Below are 22,826 nucleotides of genomic sequence, written 5' to 3'. Positions count from 1 at the left end.
AAGCCATTGTTAAAAAGAATAAGAAATTGCATTGCTACTTCTATGGAAGAAGTCTCCGTGCAGCGGTGAGGTTATAAACATGGGCATGAAACTCAGCATCTTTTTAAAATGACAGCCCAAATCTTGGGCTGTTTTGATGGTGACGTGCTTATTTCCACATGGCTGGCAGAGTTTTGCCCATCCTCCGGATTAAGTCTTATTGCAGGATTTCAGCTAGTCTGTTTATGAAGCTGATCATGGCCGAAATGTTGGCCGTAATAGGCTATCAATGTGGGGAAGGCACAGAGAGAGGTCTTGGAGAAAGGCAGATGGTAGAAAGAATGGCCACAAGACAGATTTACGTTCAAGGAACTTTCTTTTAATATGAGCAGAAATCCAGAGGGAGCAGGCCAAGCTAGGGGCCTGGGGGACTCATTTCTCCTCAGCGCCGCCATCTGTCTATACTCGGACCATACTTGTATCTCCTTTACACCAGCATGGCTGCTCCTGTTTTGAAAAGCTTTTCAACAGGAGAAACAAGGGGCTTTTCCTCCAGGACCTCACAAAGAACCTCAGTACAGAAAGCTTGAGAAGTGTGAATGGGTGCTGGCCTGGGGGTAAGCCAGGAGGCGAGTAGGAGCTCCTGGCTCCCAGCAATGGTAATCAAGCAGCCCTTCACTTGGTTAAGGAATAAAACTTGGATCTTAACCTCCAGGGGCGCATCCTTACTGTTCTGTGTCCTCCAGCCACCTTAGCCTTTCCTCCAAGTGGAAGGCCCAGGGCAGACTCCTATGGGCAGAGGCTGGAAAAGGAGCAGGTCAGGTATAGCAGTCTTAACGAGAAGAGACAGAAATTGTGACTCACGTGGTTTCTGCCTCTCAGCTCTTGGTAGACCCGTGGCTGAGGGTTTCTGGCCGTTCTCCTCCACTGCTTTCGCCAAAATATCTAAAATCTTTGATCTACCAATAATTCATTTTTATGTATAAAGTATGGATTTTGTTCCCAAATATGGATAATTGAGTCCGCAATACCTAAAGTTAATAGTTGACCTTGCCCTCTGCCCTGCCCTGCCCCCTTCGTCAGACACGAGGGTTTCATTATTTGCTTTGGTCTATATTGTGCCATCCATTCTGTTTCACGGGTTTAGTTATACACTTCTGCAAAAATGCCATATATATTCGCATTCATATATTATCCTTAACATTCATATGTTATCCTTTGCAGCCCCTGTAATACTTACAAGGGAAAGCAGTTCTACCATCTTTTTCTTCTTTTTAAAAATGATTTAGCTTGCCAAAGCTCTCTAGTCCTTCCCCGTATCAGAATCTGTTGGAATTCTGATTGAACCCTCACTTAATATATATTATAATTATAAAGAAACTTTGCATGTTTATTTTATAAAGCTCTAGCTCTCGTTAATACGGTGTCTCTCTATATTTACTTGAGCAGTTTCTGGCCTTCCATAACATTTTATAACTCTTCCTGTGTAAATATTATACATAATTTGTCAGATTGTTCCTTAGGTATAATTTTTCAAGCCTTATTTTCTGTAGGCTCCAGAATTAAAATTACAAACAGTAGCTAGCAAATGTGTTAAACTCATTTATTGATCTTAAACACTTACCGATTCTCTGTTTTCTCTGTAGATACCCTATCATTTGCATCCAAGAGTTCCTTTTTTATTCCTTTTCCTTCCTTATTTATTCCTTCCCAGTTTTAAATCGTCCTCACAGACTACAAACGCTCCTCCCACCTGGAGTGAGTAATGTTATTTTTATCGGCACAGTTTTCGGCAGATCTTATCATTTCAGCCCCAAATTCATCCTCCAGTTACGGATAGTTCATTTGGGGCTGTCTACCCACATCCGAGGTGCTCTCCACTTCTCACCTCCTCGAATTTGTCTTCCCCAGATGTTCCTGACCTCATACAGTCTGGCTCCCTCAGAGCTGTGAACACATCAGGCTCCCGTCACCGTGGCTTCTCCCTTGCTCCTCTTCTGTAATGCATTTTTAGCTCGTATTCTCTGTGTCTCCAGTCTCCCTACCTCTCAACTGACATTTCATTTTTTACAGAGATCCCGGGGAAGGGGGTACTACAGGTAAATCGTACAAGGCAATATACATCTGAAAATGTCTTTCTTTTACGTTCCTGCTCGATGGATACTCAGGTTTCATAGAGAACCTAGGGCGGACTTCAGCTTCTTTAAGATTGGAAACCACTGCTTTGTTGTCTTCTAGCTTCTGATGTCAACCTTGACAAGTCCAGGTTGTTCTGCTAACTGATCCTTTTTGTGACTTGTGTTTTTCTTCCCTCTCTAGAAGATTTTATGTTCTTTCCTGTTTCCTCAGTAGTCCATTTGACTGAATATTCAGTGATCCCCGACTGCCTAGAATTTTTCGTTTGTTTGTTTTTAGCATTCTGATATGTACGTGATTTTTTGAGGTTTATCTCCTTGCATTTTCCCTATTATTTACTTTAGAAGTAGTGTTATTTAGCTATTACACATCCTCGTCTTTTCCTCCACTATAATTTTTTTCTCTCCTTCACACTATGCTTTTGCTTGATGTTCCAGAATACCGCACATTTTCTGATCTACTTGTTGAATTTTTCGTTTCTGATCATGTATTTTTGTTTTACAGAAGCCTCTTTCTTTGTGTAGATAGACCTGTTCCTTCCCTCTTCAATGCTCTGTCCCACCTCTCTGAGTACATCAGTTTATTCTCAGCCTTGTTCCATCCACGTAGCCCTTATCCTTCAAGTTGCTTTTTGTTTCTGTGGTTTTAGTACCTTTCTGTCATATAGTCTTCAAATCTGTGACAATTCTGACTTTTGTAATCCTAGCTAAGATCAGGATACTGGAAAGGTGACTGGCAGCTCGGACCGTTCATGGCACGGGTGCCCCGGGAAGGGAAGTGCCGTTGAAGTGGGTCGGGAAGGCTCAGTGTGTGTTGGCCCGGTTTCCGGCGCAGAACCTCAGCCCCTGGCCGGGCATCTGGCCTGGGTCCCGACCCCAGGCCCAGGCTGCACCTGCTAACCCTTACCCAATCCCCTCACCCGGGTGGACAATCGTAGGAATTCCTGCAGGTGAGGCGCTTGCTCTCTCGGTGAGCAGATCTGCTTCTGGAGCCCGAAGGCTTCCCTGTGACCCTGGGGGCGGCTGGACGTGGCAGGAGCAAGACAATTTTTCTGCGACACCTGATGCTCCGCTCCTGCCTCTGAGCGGCGCAGGAAGGTGCATCTCCCGAACGATCCGTAAGTCTGTGTTCCTATCAGCACTCCCAGAAAGCCTTTACTTGGGGAAAAAGAAAAAAAAAAAAAAAAAAAAGAGGGAGAAAAGGAGAGAGAGAGAGAGAGAGAGAGAAGAAAAAGAAAAGAAAAAGCACTGAAAAATAAAACCCAAAACAAACCTGCTGTGCCTTCGAGCCGGGGCAGAAAAAGAAGAGCTGGCGTTACTGGTTCCACTGGGGATCGAACCCAGGACCTTCTGCGTGTAAAGCAGACGTGATAACCACTACACTATGGAACCACAAGCTGACAAGTGTCTTCCTGGCCCCAGATACAAAAGCTTCTGGACAAACACGTTGAAAAATGTTTCTAATTACCCAGTTGAGGGACAGGTGACTCTATTTAAACACAGGGAATCTTTAACTGCGTCCCGGGCGCGTCTCCCTGGCGCAGCGGCTGGAAATAGCCTCCAGTTAAAGCCATCTGTGAGCGCGTGAGAAAAACTTCGGTAAAACCGCGTTCGCGATGCGTGCCCCCTTCGAGCCCTCCCCGACTGCCCCATACTCACCCCTTCTGTCCCAGGCCGGGTGTTTTGCGGAGCCTACCTTGCCACGCCCCGTGCAGGTGCTGCGGTTAAAACCCCGCGGGTGCGCACTTTACACCGGAAGTCCCGGCAAAGCCGCGGGGCGGACGCATCTTTAGGTCCCGGACATCACACGCCGAGTGAGCGAGCAGCACTGTCCTGGGCTCCCTTTATTTGCAGCTGGGTCAGAGCTGGGGTTCAGCTCAGGATATTTATGCATCAGGATGGAACACAAATACGTGTTTTCAACTCTTGAGGTTCAGAGCATGCCACCCCCAAAATATGCGTCTCTGGCATATTGATAATTTTGAGTTAAAGGCACTCAAAAACCAGCAGGTGGAAGAAAGAGCACTGTGGACCTTCCTTTTTCTTCCTGAAAGCAGGGGGTAGAGTACCCCGTGGAAGGAGCCCCTCCCTGTCCCGGGAGGAAGGAAGGCTTCTTATCGCCAGACCCGGGCCTCCGGGCCCAGAGAAAACTAACCCTTATCTTCCTAGTCACTTGTCCACAGTTAACTGCCCTCCCCTCCACCCACCCCTTTTTCTTGTCCGGTTTCACCCCATTGGCTCGACCTACTATGTAGGCAGGGAGCTCTAACTGCTTCTTTGAGCCTTTGTTTATCCTGTGAGGGCCGCCCATCTATGTAAAAATTACCTAATGAAATGTCTGTGTGTTTCTCCTATTAATCTGCTTGATGTCCGTTTAATTTTTAGGTCCAGCCAGAAATGCTAAAAGCGTAGAAGAGAAATTTTACCTCCTTTAAACAATCTCTCTCTCCTCCTTCCTCGGACACCGTATGGAAAAGACCGTCTCCTTCAAACTCTGGGCCCTGCTCTCCGGAGCCTTAGTGAAGAGTGAGGAGCCTTTTGAAAGTCAAGTCACCGGTGAGTACCACTAGGCCCAGGAGGTCACATAACCCTTTTGTGTCGCCCAAGGTCTTCTCACTTTACATTTTAGCTTAGGATAAAGTTCCAGTAGACTTAGAAATGGATGAACTTGGGCAGTTATGCCAAATCCATGGTGGGCTAAGACCATGGTAGAAAGAGCCAATAGTGTACCTATTAAACATGGCCTTGTAGGATTTGTTTCCCAAGCTCTGGTGGTAAGGTGCAGGATTATAGGAGAGAGAAAAATAATAAAATTGTCTCAGTGCAAAATAGAAATTCATAGGTTTTCTGGAACCAAGAGGGGTTTGCAGTTCATACTGAAGATGACAAATTAACAGATAAGATTATTTGCCACAAGCACGGATTGGACTCATGCAAACTTGAAGTTCAGCACCTTGCCCATTCATCCATCCCAGCAACTTAGAATCTGTCTTCTCATATCTTTCTTGGAAGAACCAAAATATTTGTTTATAGTTTGGGGAACCTAGAATTGACTTTATAGGTCCATGAAACATAGGCCCAGGCTTACAAGAATATAAACAAAAAACCAATCTAGGGAAGGTTATCTGATGGGAAATTCGTAAAATATAATTTGAATACTTGTTTTATTAAAATATATTCTTTCCATGTGATGATTTGTATGGTGTATTAGGAAAGAACTGGATTCTCCCTGACCTTGCAGATAGATATTATGATAGGAAAAATGTATGATTTTATTAAATATGTAATTGCATGAAAATGTGAAAAGGCCACCACACAAGCAACCACACATCTTGGAGACCCTTACCAAACCAAAGCTATGAGAACCAGAAGATACAGTTTTAATAGATTGTCATATAAAAAACAAACACGCTTATCTAGATGGATAATCTAGATATTATCTAGATGGATACTCAATACTAGGTTGATCAACATCTCAAATGTGAAAAAGAAAATGTATACAGCTTTTGTTTTTTAGAGAGAACATTTTTTAACTTAGTAACAGAGAAAGACCCTTAAGCATAACTTTAAAACTACAAACCCTGGGGTGGAAGAGAGGAATCCTTAACAAAATCAAAGATCTGTCATTAAGTTCCTCCACTGACAAGTCAACAGACAGGAAACACATTGGGAGGTAATATTGCAAGACCTAAAATTCATAGTAGCCCAATGACCACGATACACAATATACCCCCTGTGCATCAATGTGAAAGACAAACCAACCTCAATAAGAACATGGGCTCATTATAAGAAAAGAGTCAATGTCATTAAGACAGAGTGCCAGTAGCGAACAGACACATAAACAGATGCTTAGAGTCTTTAGAAACCATAAATGCGAATTAAAAAAAAAAACAGTGATGAGACTCATTACACATGTTAGATGACAAAATAGAAAGCTGAATAGTGTCAAGCTTGGACAAGGCTGTGTGGACAGGGGGAGTGTGGACTGGAGACTGGGATTAATTAGCCATTCCACTCCTACATCCCAGTGAAATTTGCAAACACAGACATAAAGGGGGTGGGTGAAAAGGCGGTGTTATTTGGAGTTGGGGACAGTGGAGGCAATCTGTGAGTGCACCATTGGGACAGAAGAGAGAAAACACATGCTGAGCCACACATCTGTGGAGCTCCAAGCTGTCCTTGAAAGAAAGGGCATGACATTGTCTGGTTTGGGCAAGTTGGAAGCAGGGTGGCTGAAAATCTCTGCGTCAGTGTGTCCTCATCTCTGCTCTCTTTCTTGAGCCAAATTAGATAAAATGGAAGGAAGCATGATAGTCTTGTTCAAATACAATAAACTAGCTCAGAAGGTAGCACTGTAGGTGTGTAACCTGGCGGTAGTGGTTACGTCATTGTTTTGTGGGGGGGGTTAGGGTAGGGGTTAGGGCGGATTATTTACACTTGCTTTCTTTACCTCCGTCTAGATTACAAATTCTATAAGGAAAGCACACATTTGTGGACAAAATGAGTGAATTAAAGCAGAAACCAAATTAAAAGGTGCGGCAATATCCAATATTTCCTCTAGATGGCAATAGTCACCATGAAATGGGAATTTAACCCTTTTTTTTTTTTTAAATTTGTAATTTTTAAAACCTTGCATTGAAGAATGCATTTCTTAAATGTTGAAGTTTCTGTTTTAGCAAAATCTCAGAAACACAGCTATCTTCCCTTTGCCACAAAATCAAGTAAATTTCTGACAAATTGCTACATTTCACAGAAGATGGTATAAATATGATATAACTGAACATGAATGCAAAAAGGGGCTCTGTGGCTTAGCTGGTCAAAGCGCCTGTCTAGTAAACAGGAGATCCTGGGTTCGAATCCCAGCGGGGCCTTCTTTGTTTCATTTTCTATTTTCAATGGTGTCCTTGCCCTGGAATATGTTGGAGAGGCCTTGAAGAATTTATATGGTAGGTAAAGCCTATGTTCAATTGTTATACCAATGGGGGAGAGTCTCTTGCTAGGTGATTGCATCCCATCATGAGGGTTGGGATGAAGGAAAAATGAGTCACATTTCTGTTAAGTGGTCAAAGCGATGGCTTTGCTGATGATAGAGAAGACCAGGTTAGGCCCCAAGCACCAGTTATCTTGCCGTAGGTGATAGAAAGCAACGTCTCACACTCTGTCTTGGAAGTTCAGTCTCCAATCTCTGATTCTGTGATGGCCAACATTTTCAGCTAAATGACGGAGTCTGGTTGTCAGGGTCAGACCAAGAAGTAATAAGCTATGGAGTCTGGTTTGAGTCAGACTCATGGTTTATGAGGACAAGTAAGGGAGCACGGGGGACACTTATACTCTCACCGTTCTGGTTTTGGGCAACCCTAAGAGCTGTCATCCTTGTGCATCAGACAAGCCACTGAGTTTGAAGGACAAGACTGGAGCTCAATGACATTTTGAAGAAATAAATCACAAATGGACTATCACGTACTTGAATCTTAGGTGATATCGTAGTTCGTAAGCTAAAACATATGTGTAGCACTGCCCCACGCAATGGGCTCTTCCATCTTATGTAAAGAGATTTCAAAGTTTATGACTGGAGTTCCTTGAGAATCACTGACTAACCTGGTCCTGCCCCATGCCTGAAATCCCACCTACACTCCAGAGTAAACTTGGTTTCATCTTCCTTTTATTCCTAGCTGTTCTGCCCCTTCCAACTTCCAAAGGGATGTGAACAGAAAGATGGTGGTGAAGGGCGTCAGCCGATACCATCCAAATCTACCACTTTGGCATACGAATTATTGCGAGCTGAAAGCAAGTGAGAAGAACCAGATTCCCAAAAAGTTCTCTGCCCCACCCCCAACCTGCCTAGAAGCAGGACAGAGGTTTACACAGAGGTCCCTCCTTCCCTCTCTACCTGAAAAGACGAAGGTTAATCCCCAGAGACAACTTCAGAGCTGATCTGCCTGGAAATGAAATCACAAACTTTACTAACTTTTATCTCTACTCTTGTCCTGACTCTGCCTTCCTTTGTTCCATCATTTCACCACCGATTTATAGTCCTTTGTTAAAGGTGCTACACGAGCTGGACTTCTGAGCCACGTGGACAGTTACCTGTCTTTCCTGGGGTGTCTCCCACCTTTACCTGGTAAATGTGTTAACAAATTCAGTTTGTTTTCCTCTTCTTCGTCTTTCCTTACAGGGGTTTCAGCTAAGATCTCAGAAAGGTAGAAGGCAGGCAGATCGTCTTTCCCCCCCCCAATCAGTTAGAGCCTCATGTAACTTTAATACTGCAGTATTCTCTCTCAGCAGAAACTAAATCCAGGGAAGGTTGAAAATACCATTAGACCTATAGATCATATATTAAAGTGTTATTCCTGCCCTCTACCTACCAAAAACTCCATCAGGGAGGAACACATATGCTATTGGGCACCTACCTGTCAATCCTTGTCTAAATCATGAAGCGAACAACCAGGAGCCAATTTGCCTCCATAACACTGCTGGTTGCCCCAAACTCACAACAGATGAAAGGGAGGCTCCTCCATAATTAATACCATTATTAATATATCCCCAGACCACCACCCCCACCCCCACAGCCTGCATGATGGATAGAAAAGCTGAGTCCTCTCTCCTATGTCTTTGGCCAAACTTAGGAAGAGGAGGAAGGAAGTTAGGAGAAACGACAGAACATATAACATTTTAAGTTTTGCAGATAACGGATTCAGTAAAGATTTTTTTCTATAGTGGGCTGACATGAAATATTCCTAGAAAGATAATGACTAAAACAAATTCAAGAAAACAAGACCGGCAGATCAAAACAAACAAATAAAAAGGCTGCACACAACAGGAAAAATATTTGAAAATAAGTCTGTCTGGCAGTTTATTAGCAGTTGCCTTGGGTTTTAAACAGATTTATAAATCAAATCTTGAAATATGGTTGTTAATGGTTGGTTTGCTTATTTCTGTACATGCTGGAACAGACAGATTATTTCTCTTACATCTCAAGAGCCTCCTGTTCCTTGGTTTTATGCTTCGATGGGCCAGTCCACTCATCTGGGGCAATGGTCAGAATTTTGGTATTCCAAGGGTCCTTTACACTGGAAAGCTGCTGTTGAAAAGCACTGTAAACAACTGAATAAAAAAATTTAAGTACCTAAATTACAAACTTGGAATGCTTATTCTGTTACAAACAATTCCAACACAAGTGTTTACAATCGCTACTGATTGATTAATTCATTTGACAATAACAAAGGGGAACACAACCCATGTTGGGGACAGCTTGGTAATAGTATGGAATTAGTTCCAACCTTGTCAATTCCGGAAGCCAGTCCTGAAATACAGTGCCCAAGTGTTCCGGGATGGGGAAGAGCATAACAAAGGACAGAATTTGAAAACCGTATTTATTTATCCTCCTTTATAATACATGAGTTTTAAAAGCCACGAACTGTATTAAAATCTAAGGTTTGCTTCATTTTGGTGTGTTTTGTTTCTTTGGTTTACTGTTTCTTGCCTTCCCCATAATATGACAGGGTCCTTTTTGGTTTTCCCTTCTTGGAGAGCAAATATTCTTTATTTTAGCGATCACCTTTTTTAGTTTATGCTGACTGTGCTGTCTTTAATCATTTGAGACAACAAAGTTTCCTCATATAGGAATGAGCTACAGTTCTTGACAATCATGTTACCTTCCGTGCTTATTTTTAAATGTTTTACTGTAACTTTGAAACAAGTAGCCAAGTATTTTCTCCAGTAACCATGATCTGATTCTTCTCCTGAGTGTTCAAATGGCCTGACAACTTTTAATTTTTGTCCTCCCCAAATGAAATCCTAAATGTACAATAAAACTTTCAAGATATCTTTTCCACCTACAACTGTCTTTGAGACTTCCCAGGAGGTGCCCAGAAAATCATAAAGATTTCTTCTTTCAATCTGCAAAAACAGAGATGCTAGAAAGAACCGCGGCTATTTGATACGTTCCTACAGGTAAGTTGCACAAGAAGACTTAAAAATCAGAAGAAGAAGAAGGAGGAGGGAGGAGAGGAGAAGGGGAAAGGCTTAGCCTTCCCTAAGTCAAATTTGCATGGATAAAATGTTAATGTAAATGTTGCAGAAGATTTACGCCAAATGGGAAATTCCCGGAGATTCATCAGGGCTCTTACTGTCCATGAGATGTTTCTATCAACATATAAATTCCTGGTGTTGTTTGGCTGATAATAGACAACAGGGGTAGAGTGTAATCAGTCATAATCCCAGCAATTTCTTTTATGTAAACTCAGTCGCAACTTCACTTCTTCAATTTGAATCTAGCATCTTCTGGGCTACTGAGTTTTAATTGGGGACTTACATCACTTATTATTAATAAGTCATTAATGTATAAATATGTAGAACCTACTCCCGACTTACCAAGCCTCTTTGCTTCAGACTGTTGACATCGTCCTTTTATATTACTACTATGTGACTTGTACGCTTGTGGCATAGGATGTCTCAGGATTAGCATATGTCCATTTCAAGACTTTTTCTCTGTGGAAATTATGTTTATTCACTTCTATAAATTAAATGCAGTGTTTTCTATCTTCTTTGAAAATATGATAGGTCATTATGTCTACAGCTATTTTATCTAGAACTTCTTTTGGACTGGCTTTGTTATGTTGTTTTCCATGGCACAGAAACAACCAGAATTCCTTGTTAGTGGCATTGTGGTTGTTATGAATTCTCATCAGCCCTTTTGCCTTGGAAAATTATAACTAATAAATCGATCACAACATTTAAAATCTTTTGTCATCGCTCTATATAGTCATTTTGCTGGGAAAGGTCTTGCAATCACCTTCATCTCCAACAAAGAGACCATCTCAAAGCTTCATAGGAAAAGATGACTAGGCCAGATTCGCTTGCTTACACACTCCTGATGGTGTGGCTTCAACAACTTTAAGACCATAACCATCCTACTGAGTCTGGATTTCCAGAATTCTGCTCAAGAAGCGTGTGGGTTCCTCAAACTCAACACACACAAAACAGATAATCATATCAAAAAATGGGCAGAAGATATGAACAGACACTTCTCCAATGATGCACAAATGGCTATCAGACACATGAAAAAATGTTCATCATCACTAGCCATCAGGGAGATTCAAATTAAAACCACTTTGAGATACCACCTTACACCAGTTAGAATGGCCAAAATTAGCAAGACAGGAAACAACATGTGTTGGAGAGGATGTGGAGAAAGGGGAACCCTCTTACACTGTTGGTGGGAATGCAAGTTGGTGCAGCCTCTTTGGAGAACAGTGTGGAGATTCCCCAAGAAATTAAAAATAGAGCTTCCCTATGACCCTGCAATTGCACTACTGGGTATTTACCCCAAAGATACAGATGTAGTGAAAAGAAGGGCCATCTGTACCCCAATGTTTATAGCAGCAATGGCCACGGTCGCTAAACTGTGGAAAGAACCAAGATGCCCTTTAACGGACGAATGGATAAGGAAGATGTGGTCCATATACACTATGGAGTATGAAGCCTCCATCAGAAAGGATGAATACCCAACTTTTGCAGCAACATGGACGGGACTGGAAGAGATTATGCTGAGTGAAATAAGTCAAGCAGAGAGAGTCAATTATCATATGGTTTCACTTATTTGTGGAGCATAACAAATAGCATGGAGGACATAGGGAGTTAGGAGAAGGGAGTTGGGGGAAATTGGAAAGGGAGGTGAACAATGAGAGACTGTGGACTCTGAAAAACAATCTGAAGGGTTTGAAGAGGTGGGGGGGTGGGAGGTTGGGGGAACCAGGTGGTGGGTATTAGAGAGGGCACGGATTGCATGGAGCGCTGGGTGTGGTACAAAAAACAATGAATACTGTTATGTTGAAAATAAATTTTAAAAAATGATTTAAAAATAAAAAAAGAAAGAAAAGAAGCGTGTGGGTTCATGAAACTGTGGTGGGGAAAGAAAATAACCCCGCCAGCAGAAAGATGCTTCCTTATCAATAGACTGAAAGAGAAGACACATTATGAAGTATTTACCGTATTTACATGTATATAGGGTATGACCAAAGTGATGACAAAAGTATAAACACTGACTCATTGTTTACAGCAAAGCTGAAGAAAGAATATTGACTTCTCTTTATCTCCTTGAGAAGCAAAGGGCTGCACCTTGTGAGTCTCCCGTCAATCTCCTGAGAGCCCCCTGACCTAATTCTGGAGGTACATTCTTATATACCTAGAGGTTTTTTGGCTCACAACCTTAGAGATACTCTGTATGGTAAAAATTGAAGACTGGACTTCATCCATAGAGACATTGATCTCTATTCCGAAGCCTGGAGTCAGGACTCAGATTCACTACATATCCAAGAAACACTGCAAGGAAGGAGGTGGGGGGGGGGTGTAGAAGAAGGGCACTTTCCCTATATAATCAGAGAAAATAATTTCCATTTACCCTTATAATTGTTAACTCAAGATCTGGGGGAGCAAGAATTACAGGGGGGTGACTGTCTGGGATATTGTCTGTTTGTCTGGAATATTGTTGATGCTGTTACAGGGTTCTATCTTCTAGATCTATCTACAAAGAAGCTCTTTCTCTTTCCTCAGTCTATGCTGTGAGTTGTAACAATTTGATAGACTTCGCTTTTGTGAGCTAAAACAATTGAAAATATCTTATTGTCTAACAACATGCTCATTTTTGTATCTCTGTGAGTCCTAGTTTTACCTTTTTATGAAAATTGCCTTTGAATAAATCTATACATAATTTCCTTTGATCAACAGTGTGCTTTGGCGCTGCTACTTTAGTACTATTGGAAATTCAGAGAAAGTGTTTTATTCACATTATAACAGAAAATTAAAGGCGCCCTGTTCCTGCCCTCTCGCCAGCCCTACTTGTATACTTCATGAGTCAAGGGTAAAATGGATTCAAAAGTTCAGCTTCAACTTCTGGCTAGCTGGACCAGTTCAATTGAAAATGGGCTCTGTTTCTATATATATTATAGAAGTATGCTGTTTGAGAACTCGGTATATGCTGATCAAGCCATACTTCCAAGATACCTCAAGTGAAAAGAGCACGATGCAAAATAGTGTGTACAATGTGACATTTTGTGTAACTAGAAAGAGAATATTGATATTCATATTTACATTTCCACGCATAAGGACATCAGGGAGCATACGCGTGAAACTCCGAATAGGAGTTATATCTGGGAGAGAGTGGTGAGCAGTGACCGGTGAAAAAGGGACAGGCTGGGGACACACCCATTTAGTTACAGACCACATGAAGCTATGACCTCATCCAAGAAAAACAAAACCCAGGGGGCTCATCTGGCTAGCATGAAGGTGTGGCAGGCCCGGTTCCTCGCGGCAGGTGTGAGTCTGAGACGTCCTGGCAGGCTGTCAGCGAGCAGTCACGCTCAGGTTTCAGCGCATTTCCGCATCCCGCGGCAGGGCTGCCCTTCATCCTCGAGGTCAGCAAAGGCCTGTCGAGTCCTTGCACAAATCTCTGAGTATAGTATTTAATATAACATGGAGAAGTAGGTATCCTTTACTAATTTTTTAAATAGGTTTCTCAGCCTTTCACTTTGACCTCGGCACTGCTCTCGACGTGAAGGGCGCAGCACTGAGCACACAGGCGAAGCCCCCGCTTTCTCGGATGCACTGAGCATCTCCCACATCGCTGGCACCGCGCTTGAGACATTGCTTACGTTATTACGTAATCAGTACGGCTAATGCCACTTTGGTAGTACCCCAGACTCTGAAACAGGAGGAAGAGCAGAGCGCGCTGGCAGCCTGCGAGGTCGTGCGCGGGCCAAGGAGCAGCAGGTGGCAGAGGCCCGGGAGGATCCTGGGGGCAGAACGCGGCGGGCGCTAGGACCCGGGGCGGCCCGAGGCTCCCCCGCCCCCACCGCGTCCGCACCGCATAGACCGGGAAGCCGAACCGCGGGGTTGGGACCGGAGTTCTTAAAAGTTCTAACGAGCCGTGCGCGGCGCCGATCCGGGCGGCGAACGGGCACCGTGCCCCGACGCGAGGAGGGAAGGGGCTGCGGCGGCAAGCGCCCCCCCACCCCGGGGACGGCAACGCGGCCCCAGCGCCGCCGGCTCCTCCGGAAGCCTGCGCGGGGTCGCGACAAAGTCTCCGGAGCGCTGCGAGTATTCTGTAACCCTCCTGATGCGTCCCGAAAGGGAGCACCTCTCTCCCCACCGGACGCGATTTCTTTTTTCAAAAAAGTGAAGCTTCCGAACTCACCGCTCAGCAGCGGCGACTCTGGGCTATTTGTCGCTGGATGGGAGGCCGCAAAATTCGCGCGGACGTGGCGGACAGAAAAGGTAAAATAGTACACACGTGGCCCGTACGGGGATCGAACCCGCGACCTTGGCGTTATTAGCACCACGCTCTAACCAACTGAGCTAACCGGCCGCCTTAGGGCGAGTTCGCTACTTATACTTATTAAAGTCTTGCCCAGCCCAGCCCGGCCCACATTTCCCGCCCCTCCCCCCGCTAAGAGGTTAAAATAAATGCTCTTTTTTCTATAAAGAAAGAGAAAAGAGGCTTCCCGGCGCCGAAAGAGCGGGATGGGCTTCCTCCCGGGAAAACTGAGACCCCAAACTGACGGCAGCAGCCGCTAGAAATCCCGAGCGGGGCTCCCTCTCCTGCACGGGTAGCCGCCCCAGCCCGGGCGGGGCCGCCGCCGCGCAGGCTCCCCGCTCCTGGGGCCCGTTCGGGGCAGGTCAGCTTCGCCGGGACCGTAGGGACCCGGACCCTGCAGCCCCCGCCGCCGGGCCTCCGCGGGTCCGCGCTCGCCCGGGGCGGAATCGCCAGCGGCTCCCGAAATCTGGAGCTGCAGTGCGGCTTATGGACGCGTGGTGGCGCTCGAGGACAGGACTGGCTTCGGCCGGGCTCGAGGACTGGAGGGTCTGCCCACTCCGGAGCGTCTGACCCCTCTGCGTCCCAAATGTACTAAGACGCCCTAAATCTGAGACAAAAGAAGCCGAGACCAAGGCGAGTTCGGAGTTGGGGCCTTTATCTTTTCTCTTTTGGACGCTGCAACCCTCCCATGTCTCGTCCTAGTGCCCTTTGTTGCTTCTGAAGTTCGCTGACCCGTTTTTATCTGAGCAAGACTCGAAAGATACTTTTTCTCTCCTTTTGTTCTTTTGCAGAAGGGAGAGCTCTTGTCTTTCGACAAGGCAGATCAACTACTCATTTGCTTATTTTCCATTATGCCACTATAAATTTGGTTTTTAATGTGAAAATAAAAGCTATGAATTCATGTTCTTTGTATTTAGTGCGTTTCTTGGCGCCGGCACTTGCTTTGTCCTCTAGTAAAAATTCAGTAGAAGGCGAACTGAAAAATCAGATTTTTTTGTTCTCCGGTCCCTTTTCTCTTTGCACTTTACTGCCGCTCCCTTAGTTTTCCAAACCCTGGGAGAGCTCTCCTGCTGAAGGGCCAGGCTCTTTGGGCGGCTGGGCAACCTCTTTGCTCTCCAGTCTTCGCTTGGCTATTAATTTTCCGCCAGAAGATTCCTCTCCTTCCAGAGAGCCTTGGGGAGATTGCTCTCAGCTCTCAGTGCTGGCTCTTGGCAGTTGAATACAAAGTGCCTTGGACGGGCCTTTCCCCTGCGGGTGCCTGGATGAATATTTCTCTCCACTTTGTGGCCTTTTCCCTCAGTCCCCTTTTGGCTTTGTCTCCTCCGCAGAGACAATCAGCGGTGGTTTGGGCTGCATGGAATTCTCTGCTTGGGTCAAGCAGGCCCACCAACAAACCTTAAAAATCTCTTGGAGTTTCTTCCAGTTGCTCCTAATGGGGTCTTCATAGGTTTGTCTTTCTTTGCCCTTCTGCTCCTCCACCGGGGATAAGGGCAACCAGAGGCCTCTTTTATCCTATGAAGGCCTCCTTGTGGAATTTAGTTTCCTTTGATTCTTTTGTCTGGGTTCAGAAACCTGATATTCTGAAGCCTATGGGCATGCTTTAATCAGTAGGTTGAGAGGGACACACAGTTGCAACTTCGCACAACCCATCCAAGTGTTTCCAGATTTCCAGGCCAAAATTGCTACTGAAACTAGTTCCCTTAAAATACATAGGGTAACAGCCTAGCTACTCTTCATAAAGAAGCTGTTTGTGGTCCGACTCTGTGCCAGGTGATCTGCATGTCGGATATCACGGCACCGAAATGACACAAGGAACAGTGTAATGTGGACTTGAACGGAACAGACCTGCATATCAACACGAATTTTACCTATAACTGGTCTTGGCTTCAACACTGCATCAAAGAAAAGAAGAATGTCCTGAAGGCTGCAGGCAGTTCAGTGAAATGTTACTGGAAAGGAAACAAAAAGTAAAAATATCCTACAGTATCATGGGACAGGAAGAAAAAGCCCATGTCATTAAATATAGGTAATATGTTTAATTTGTCCTATTGTATTTGTTTTCCTTTTGAAAAAATATTACATGTATGTACTTTATGCAGACACAACGTAGTCTACAAACCTAAATATACAATAAGTTTAAGTTTCTGCGTCAGAGGACAGAAACTTTATAAAAATATTATGTTTCCTCACATATATTATTTGTTCAATTAGTCCTGCTGTTAGTTACTCAAGGCTACTTTTACCTGGTCCTATTGTTTCTATTAAATAACAGTATTCAGCAACAAACATCCATATTTCTATGTTACAGTAATAATACATGTGTGTATAATCATTCCTTTTGCATTTCGTGATTGTTTTGACCTGGTACGGCTGTGTCCTAGGTTGGGCCTCCAAAGACTGGGCGACACGAGCCCCCTCGGCTCGCCGGAGCTGGGAACCGCCCGAGAGAAGCGCGCGGAGAGCTGCAGGGCGCCTTTCCCACCGCGAGGAGGCCGGGTAAGCGGGGAAAGAAGCCGGGGCAGAAGTCGCGGCGCGCCGAGAGCCGAGCGGCCGGAGGGAAGTCGCCCCCCAGGTGCCGCGCGGGGGCTGCGGTCCCACCTGCTGCCGCCCGCGCCCGGGGCCGCGCTCCGAGCCCCCGAGAAGCGCTCGCCCCCTCGGCGCCCCCGCAGCACCTGCTCCCCGGCGCCGGGGTCAGCGGATCGGGGGTGAACATCTGTGCCTGCCAAGAAACAGGGGCTGGCGACTGGGGTCCCTGCCACTCGGCTTCTTGGGGGGGGGGGGGCGCCTTCCGTGGAGACCCGACCCCAAGACTGTGATCCTCCCCGCGCCCCGCTTCCCTCTCCTTGTCCCCGCGCCTCCCCCGCCGCCCAAGGGCCCGGGACCCGCAGCGCAGGTCTCTCAGGAAAACTCGTTTCTAACAAACAGGAAGGGCGACGACTTGACATTTTCCGTGGTTTGCAGATAAAAGTTCCAATCTCTAGAATCTCTGAAATCAAGTTAAGTGCATTTCAGGAAAAACAAATAAACCAGCGCGTGTTTCCGCCCGGTTTCGAACCGGGGACCTTTCGCGTGTGAGGCGAACGTGATAACCACTACACTACGGAAACGCTGTGTCGCGCCTCTCGCTTCGGTACCTCTGACCCCGCGCGCGTCATTAAGGCGGTTTGCGTCCACTGGGCCCGGGCGCACTGACTCCAGGCCGGCTCAGGAGATGGTCGTTGTGCTGCGTTTCTCCCCCTCCTTTCTACTCACACAGAAAGAAAACCCTCATAACCGAGCGCAGGCTTCACGCAGGGCCCCAGTTCTTGCACCGGCTTCAGCCATGAAAAGCCCAGGCAGCATCCTGGAATACTGGGGGGGGGGGGGGGGGGGGGGGGAGGTCAGACCTGTAATGACCTACAATATAAGGGGTTTTTTTGTTGTTGTTGTTTTGTTTTTAAGTAAAACTTGACGGACAGCATTGTATAAGTTTAAGGAGGGCAGCGTAATGATTGGACTCATACACAGACCGTCAAATGACGACCAGAACTGGAGACTTTGATCTCAAGACCTCCCCATGCTGGCTACGCTGTTTCTGGGCCTCTGCAATGGGGCCTGATACTCATCTCTTGGTGACAGAAAATGACTCTTTGGGAACTGGAATTGAGCGCCTTGAGCTCAGGAGATGGTCAGAAGCCACGGCGTCTTCCTTTGGAGATAATTGACTAGAAACCGTCGTGGGGCTTCATCTCACCACCAGGCTCCTGAGACCCATACAGGAGAAAGTGAAGTGTTTCGAGAACATTCGCTGGCACAGAATGCAAATGCAAAAAGTCTTTGACCTCGAGGAACTCAGAGTCAGGAATCAGTCTTCCTTACAGAAGCATGGTTTCTTCGTTCTACTGTTTAATTTGCCGGAACTTAGAGCTGGTACAAACAAGAATCAAGACAAGATTGTCACCTCACGCTCGAATGTCATGCTCTCTCCATCATAGTTGAATAGGACACATGATATTAAAGCAAAAAAAAAATTTTAATATAAGGTATTATGCCAACCAAATTGGCAATATTTGGCAACAAAATGTAATGCCACCATTACTCTTGATGAAACTCAGACTGAGAAACAGTCTTTCTAAATTTATTGTTAAAAAGTAAACTCACTCCAATAAAAATGAACTGATTTTAGGTAAAAGATAAATTCTAATCTTGGGGAGTGGGTAAGGCTAGGATAGTGAAACAGGAAAGGAGGAAATTGCATACTAATTTAATAATAGGTGGGTCTGTATTTTAATCAGAGATTTTGCTAAAAATTAGAAATATTGCAAACTTTATTTTCTGGATGAGATAAGCTTAGAAGAGGGAAACTATCACCTGGCTAAACCATATTTAGGGAAATTATTCTACATGTCCAGATTACAAGCCCGTAGTGCTAACTGGTAGAAGCAGACCTTCGACAGCCTGAAGGGGTTAGTGTCTTCTTGTCTGAGATGTTTGTAATGGCCTCATTGGTACTTGTCTCACTAAGATCAGCTGATTCTCTCTAGGCCCTATCACTACCACCTGTCTCCTTTTTTGAGACTCCAGAGGGTCAAGTACAAAGTGTGACCCATGAGGGGTTGTGATCCACATCAAAATAATTGCATGACTTCCCCCAATTTATATCGACAGATACCTGGCCAGTGTGAATGGGAATGGATCTTAAGTGGATAGGATCAAGGTGACAGCACACAAAGTTGCGTCAGACCAAGCTCACTGACAGTCTCACTTGGCTGAGGGTCCCAAGTCAATGTTTTAACTAGAGGGCCTGGGAACAGCTCTACATTTTCATTCATTAAAAAAGCTTAATTAATAAATGATTAATATATGAACCAACACAATAAAATTGAAACATCAGTTTTTCCTATTGTCTGCAGAGCAACCTAGAGGTGTAAGGAGATTGAAATTCTAGGATGAATTTATCATGGGCTTCTCCAGAGGAACGTTCACCAAGGTTGTGAGAAAGAAATTCACAAGGAGAGCCTCGGCATCCCCCAGTTGTTCTGCCAACTTGTTGTTTTCCTCAAGGCCAGAAGTTACAGGGGGACCTGCTGCCACGAGACTGGGACCCCTGAACATAATGGACGTGATGGGATCCCAGGATGAAAGGAGCCAAATGTTAGCGATGAATTCCCAAAGACTAGCTGGGCGTTGTTACAGACTCGAAATTCACATGTTTAAGCCCGAACCCCTAATGTGACTGCATTTGGAGATAGGAACTTTCGGGAGGTAAATAAGGTAAAATGAGGTCATAATGGTGGGGCCTTCATCCAATTGGACTGTGTCCTTATAGGAAGACAAAGACATACCAGAAATTGCTCCCCGAGTTTGCACAGAGGAAAGACCGTGTGAGGACACAGTGAGAAGATAGCCATCTACAAGCCAGAGAGAGGTCTCATCAGAAACCATCTCTGCAGGCACCTTGATCTTGGACTTGATTTGCATGAGCTCCCATACCGGAGCCAGTTTTGAAGATAGAGAAGTCCAGTTTCCCTTGAGAAAGCCCACTGACATGTTGCCAAAAATTGATACCGTTCTTCTTCTTCCTAGCCTTTTCTAAAAGGACCTGTGTCATTTTACCAAAGTGTGCATTAGGGAAAAGGAAATAGAATTTTCTGGCATTACTAGGAAATGACTCAGAGCTGGCATTAATTCCTAGAGGTACAAAGCATCACTGCTGTCCACCAGGCAAGGTAGGGACTCCATGAAGTCTGCTTCTGGTCCATTTCACTGTGGGCACAGTGGGTCCCTAAACCTACCCGGAGATTATTTCCTTAACGCCAGACAGAATCTTTAACATTGTTTCTTTTATTTATTTTGAGAGAGAGAGAGCATAGGGGGAGGGACAGAGGGGAAGAGAGAATCCCAAGCAGACTCCTTCCTGAATATACAGCCAGAGGTGGGGCTGGATCCCACGACCCTGAGACCATGACCTCAGCCGAAATCAAGAGTGGGACGCTTGACCAGCTGAACCTTGCAGGTGCCCCTAATATTGTTTCTATGACTGATGGAGGGAATGCTAGTACCGCAAAAAAGGCCAAGCGGAAGCCACTAGAAATTCCTCTAACCGTGGCAATAGTAAGCCAAAAGCCACACTGGCGGGGTTGCAGAGAGTAGTGACAACATCAGGGACTGGAAAGATACAAGGGCGGAGATTGCCACCATACCTCCGCTCAGCTTGCTTACTCAGCTGGAGAAGTCAAGTGCGCTACGGAGAACGACAGTGAGCACCTGCAAATTTATTTATTTATCAAGGATTTATTCCCATTATATCTGCTCTTCAGGGGGCATGTCATTAATGGGAAAAATTAACAGGTGCGCTGATGCCCAGTACACAGCCACCAATGTGGTGCATGCTGCTTTCTCTGTACTGAACCAGAAAACCAATCAGCAGCAGGGGGCTTTCATCTGGCTGAGCCAGCCATCCCCCTTACCAACCCAGCCTCACGGGGAGATCAGCACTCCGGCCCCATGTCATAAATGAGTTATAGAGCCCCTTACCATGTTGCCATGCTCTAAAGTTGCAAGCTGATCGTTGTCTCACATTTGGACATTTTGGGCAGAAGTACATTATGTAAACCGTTCACAAGGGGAATAGACCTGCCTTTCCAGAACAGCTCAGTCTTACCGCCTCCATCCCAGTCGTAGTCCACTCGGGCTGCCTGGACCAGGCGGCTGAAATGACAAGCACCTTACCTCTCCTTGTTCTGGGAGGTGGGAAGTCCAAGCTCAAGCAGATGCAGATTCGGAGTCTGGTGAAAGTCTGCTTCCTGGCCTCTTGGCTTCTGAGGACAGACTTCCCCCTGGGTCTTCACGTGCAGGAATAAGTCAAAGAACTCTCCACAGTCTCCTTGATGAGCACCTTCTCCCATTCTTGGGGGCTCCCCACACATGACCTAATCACCTCCCAAACACCTGTCCTCCAAACTGCCCTCCCTCCAGACACCATCATCGGGCTGGGGATTAGGTTTCAAAATACCAATTCTAGAGGAGGACAAGCAGTCTACAGCAACCCCCCAAACACTCCCCCCACCTTTTTTTTCTGATTTCAAACTCTGTTTGTCCGGAGTAAGGGGACACCCACATCCTATGCAGGGAGACCAGGGGCACAAGGGGTCCCAGGCATGACTGGGGTTACAGGTCACTGCTGACTGTCTCAGTTTTCTTTCTTCTTTCTTGTGAGAAGCATCTTTCTTCCTATATTGTTCAAAGAAGTGATACTGAACCACGACGCTCAGTCTGGCGCTGAAAATAGTTATTACAACATTTTGAGAGAAAATTATCCGGAGTTGATTCGGCACATCCAGACCTCCTGGGGTCTGCTGAGCCTGAAGGTCTGGAGAGGCAACAAAGGAACCATCTTCTAAGATTTCTTTTTACCTCCCACTTCCTGAAACTGAAAACAGACGTTGACTGAGAAAGTCTCTGGGACAAGTTTTGAAACCAAAGACTCTTTAAAGAAAATTATAATAATTCACCAGGTCTTTCTCTACCAACTTTTCCCCTGTTGGGCAGCGTCCACACGGGCTTCTCAGGGTTCCCTGTCGGGGGGGGGGTCAATCCTGGAGGGAAGAGAAAGAGCATCTCTTTGGGGGGTGTCAATGGGGGAAAGAACGCGGCAAGTTCCCAGTGGCACAGAGTCTGAGAAGCCGTTTGAGATTGAAAAGAATCTCTGACAAAAGTTAAACTCCCCAGGACGAAGCAGGAAGGATGGGATGAGCTGTGACAGCTCCTGGATGGTGTCCTTTTATTTTAAATAAATAAATAAAATATATATATTTCATTTATTTATTTTGGGAGAGAGAGCAGCAGAGGGCGAGGGACAAAACCCCAAGCAGACTCCACACCTAATGCGGAGCCCTACCCCAGGACCCTGAGATCATGACCTGAACCGAAACTGAGAGTTGGCAGCTTAACCAATGGAGCCATGAAGGCACTCCTGGATGGTGTCCTTCCAAACAAATGGCTCCTTTCTCTGTTTTTTCCTTAGGGACTCCTGGATTCCTTGGTAGGGTAGAGGGACTAGGAGAAAATCAAGATCTAACTAAGAACCATAGGCATTTCAAAGGAGCCTTTGATTTGTGGATGGACTCAACAGTCTTCATCGCAAGATTACTTCAGTCTCCAGAGGGTTCTGTTAAACCAATCAAACTGTCCCTTGGCTAGCCTTGGGTTGGTCCTGGGTCTGTTGCAGAGCTGTGGACTGGATAAATGGCAAAGCTGGGAATGGGGACTGGAGATTGCTACTGAGTTACTGCACTCAGTGCTCTTTGTTCCTAAAGCCAAGAAAGGATTTCCTGTAGAAACAGCTCCTGGAAACTGTACATTATAAGGAGGACTGTGCTCTGGCCCAGACAAAAAATACTACTTTCTCTGCAAAAATA

General features: G+C 45.4%; 4 non-coding genes across 4 annotated transcripts; 1 reads left to right on the top strand and 3 right to left on the bottom strand.

Annotated features, from left to right (window-relative positions):
- Positions 1-3,433: 3,433 nt before the first annotated feature.
- On the bottom strand, positions 3,434-3,506 carry TRNAV-UAC (transfer RNA valine (anticodon UAC)). Its single transcript has one exon. It is a non-coding gene; the product is annotated as a tRNA-Val (tRNA).
- A 3,405-nt stretch (positions 3,507-6,911) lies between these two features.
- Positions 6,912-6,985, top strand: TRNAT-AGU (transfer RNA threonine (anticodon AGU)). Its single transcript has one exon. It is a non-coding gene; the product is annotated as a tRNA-Thr (tRNA).
- A 7,419-nt stretch (positions 6,986-14,404) lies between these two features.
- Positions 14,405-14,478, bottom strand: TRNAI-AAU (transfer RNA isoleucine (anticodon AAU)). Its single transcript has one exon. It is a non-coding gene; the product is annotated as a tRNA-Ile (tRNA).
- Positions 14,479-17,461: 2,983 nt separating this feature from the next.
- On the bottom strand, positions 17,462-17,534 carry TRNAV-CAC (transfer RNA valine (anticodon CAC)). Its single transcript has one exon. It is a non-coding gene; the product is annotated as a tRNA-Val (tRNA).
- Positions 17,535-22,826: the final 5,292 nt, after the last annotated feature.

Source organism: Lutra lutra, chromosome 6, assembly GCF_902655055.1.
Source record: "Lutra lutra chromosome 6, mLutLut1.2, whole genome shotgun sequence".
NCBI classification, from domain to species: Eukaryota; Metazoa; Chordata; class Mammalia; order Carnivora; family Mustelidae; genus Lutra; species Lutra lutra.
The sequence above is the reverse complement of the archived record's forward strand: the minus strand, read 5'-3'. Positions and strand labels throughout refer to the sequence as shown.